Source organism: Cheilinus undulatus, linkage group 18 (assembly GCF_018320785.1).
Source record: "Cheilinus undulatus linkage group 18, ASM1832078v1, whole genome shotgun sequence".
Classification (NCBI taxonomy): domain Eukaryota; kingdom Metazoa; phylum Chordata; class Actinopteri; order Labriformes; family Labridae; genus Cheilinus; species Cheilinus undulatus.
In genome coordinates this window covers 30,857,675-30,861,027 of record NC_054882.1, presented here as the reverse complement: position 1 = coordinate 30,861,027, position 3,353 = coordinate 30,857,675, and positions in this window count along the sequence as shown.

The following is a 3,353-nucleotide window of genomic DNA, read 5'->3' as shown; positions in this document are numbered from 1 at the left end:
ATCAGAAGCGCAAACAAGAAAAAAAGAGAAAAAAGTGGGAGGGTTTGAGGAGGGAGTCTCCTGTTTGGGAGGAGGCCCATAAGGATGACTGAGCGACTGCAGGGCAAATATAACGCCAATGTATGCTATGTAAAAAATACCTGAATAGAATTATTTTTACTTACTATAAATACTTTTTTAAATAATGTTCTTTAAATTACAGCATGAAGAAATTCTAGAGCCACACAGTCAAGAACAAGTCTGATTTTAAAGATTCTGGAAAGGAAAATAGTGAGAGATGTGTCTAAAGACCCCGAAACAACTGCCAAGAACCCAGTGAACAACATGGCAAAGTCAGGAACTGACGCCTCAAAGAAGACAATCACTAGAGCCTTGCACAGGAATGGACTGTGAAGTTGCAGACCAAAAACGCTCCTTTAAGAGAGACACCTTCAAGCCAGACTCCAGTATGCTAAGGACAACCTGAAGAAAAGATTATGCGTGCTGGCAGAGGTGAAGAAAGTACATGACTAATGTACGCCAGTAAAAATATTAACTATTTACTAACTCTTTCCGTTCGGGTGTACATACAGAAATACACTATATTGCCAAAAGTATTCGCTCACCTGCCTTGACTCACATATGAACTTAAGTGGCATCCCATTCTTAATCCATAGGGTTTAATATGACGTCGGTCCACTCTTTGCAGCTATAACAGCTTCAACTCCTCTGGGAAGTCTTTCCACAAGCTTTAGGAGTGTGTTTATGGGAATTTTTGACCATTCTTCCAGAAGCACATTTGTGAGGTCACACACTGATGGACATAAAGGCCTGACCCTCAGTCTCTGCTCTAATTCATCCCAAAGTTGTTCTATCAGGTTGAGGTCAGGACTCTGTGCAGGCCAGTCAAGTTCATCCACACCAAACTCTCTCATCCATGTCTTTATGGACCTTTCCTTGTGCACTGGTGCAGTCATGTTGGAACAGCAAAGGGCCATCCTCAAACTGTTCCCACGAAGTTGGAAACATGGAATTGTCCAAAATCTCTTGGTATGCTGAAGCATTCACAGTTCTTCTCGCTGGAACTAAGGGGCCAAGCCCAGCTCCTGAAAACAACCCCACACCCTAATCCCCCTCCACCAAACTTTACACTTGGCACAATGCCAGACTCATCCATCAGATTGCCAGATGGAGAAGGGTGAGTCCAGTGGCAGCGTGCTTTACACCACTGCATCCGACGCTTTGCATCGCACTTGGTGATGTATGGCTTGGATTTAGCTGCTCAGCCATGGAAACCCATTCCATGAAGCTCTCTATGCACTGTTCTTGAGCTAATCTGAAGGCCACATGAAGTTTGGAGGTCTGTAGCAATTGACTCTGCAGAAAGTTGGCGACCTCTGCGCACTATGTGCCTCAGCATCTGCTGGCCCCGCTCCGTCATTTTACGTCGCCTACCACTTCATGGCTGAGTTGCTGTCGTTCCCAACCGCTTCCACTTTGTTATAATACCACTGACAGCTGACTGTGGAATATTTAGGAGTGAGGAAATTTCACCACTGGACTTGTTGCACAGGTGGCATCCTATCACAGTACCACACTGAAATTCACTGAGCTCCTGAGCGTGACCCATTCTTTCACAAATGTTTGTAGAAACAGTCTGCATGCCTAGGTGCTTGATTTTATAAACCTGTGGTCATGGAAGTGATTGAAACAACTGATTTCAATTGGATGAGTGAATGAATCCTTTTGGCAATATAGTGTATATAAAGACAGTGGGGCCACTTTCATATACCTCACCTTGATATCAAAGTGGGTAAATGTAGGTTAAGATATGCTGAGTGATTAGTTATGCTTAAATGGCTAGTTGATGGCTGACAAGGCAAATAATCATTTTTTAGGATTTTTGGGAGGACAATCAGATTTTCAGGTTGACTCTGGGTACCACTGGCTCTACCCTGAAACATCATTGGTGCTGCTATTTGCTGCTGTAATCCATTAGGGCATTATTAATTAAGATATCTTTATTACTTTGGCCGCCAATATGTTTACTATTTAAAGTGTTGTCTCCATTTAGTCCTTAAATAAACAGCATAAAATGTTTTGTCAAAATGTTTGTTTACAGTGTTAGTATGGTACCACTGCCTTGTGCTGAAACTAAGAAGAATTGTACAACAATCTAGCACAAGCTTCATGCTCTGTTGAGAGCCATTCATTTAATTTAAAGAATTTTGGGGGCCCACAGGCCAGAGTTGGACACCCCTGATTTAAAATGTACTTAAATAAAAGTAAAAATACTGGTATATAAATCTACTCAAGTAAAAGTATTTAATTTACAGTGTACTTTAAGTGCAGAGTACTCTGTAGCTCCAAGGAGTTGTACAGTAAAATAAGATCTTTCTTTATTGGCAAGAACAACAAGACTAGATCTCCAACCAGGCTGTTCAGGTAAAATCACACCTACACACGTGGACAAAATTGTTGGTACCCCTCTGTTAATGAAAGAAAAACCCACAATGGGCACAGAAATAACTTGAATCTGACAAAAGTGATAAATAAAAATTCAATGAAAATTAACCATTGAAAATCAGACATTGCTTTTGAACTGTGGTTCAACAGAATTAAAAAAAAAAACAAACTCATGAAACAGGCCTGGACAAAAATGATGGTACCCTTAACTTAATATTTTGTTGCACAACCTTTTGAGGCAATCACTGCAATCAAACGATTTATGTAGCTTTCAATGAGACTTCTGCATGTCTAGACATACACAAATCTTAACACTCTGCCCAAGGGCACCACACATCACAGTGGGCAGAGCTCTTTACAGAGTTGAATGAACACTGGTGGATCAACATCGTCAAATAACACAAACTGAAGACCATTTCATTCAGAATGAAGTTAAATGGGAGTTAAAAATCATCACTGAAATGTTTAACCCTGAGATATCAACACTCAAAGATGTGATGTGGAATCAGTACAACAGTATTGTACTCAAGTAAAGGTATAATTATGCTGGTTAAAACTTACAGAAGTAGAAGTAAAAGTACTGATTTCAAAATCTACTCAAAAAAGTACAAGCAATTACAGTAATTTGAGTGAATATAATTGGTTACTTTTCACCCCTGCACATTGGAAGAATGTCCTTTGGTCAGATGAGACCAAAGCAGAGCTCTTTGGTCATAGAGATGTTATGTTTGGGTAAAAAAGGAGAGGTAAAACCCAAAAACACTGTCCTTATGGTGAAACACATTGGTGGGAGTATTATGCTGTGGGAGATGCTTTGGTGCATCTGGAACTGCAACTGGAATCTTGTAAATGTGGCAGGAATCATGAAGAAAGAGGGATACGTGAAGATTTTGAAGGCAAACCACAGC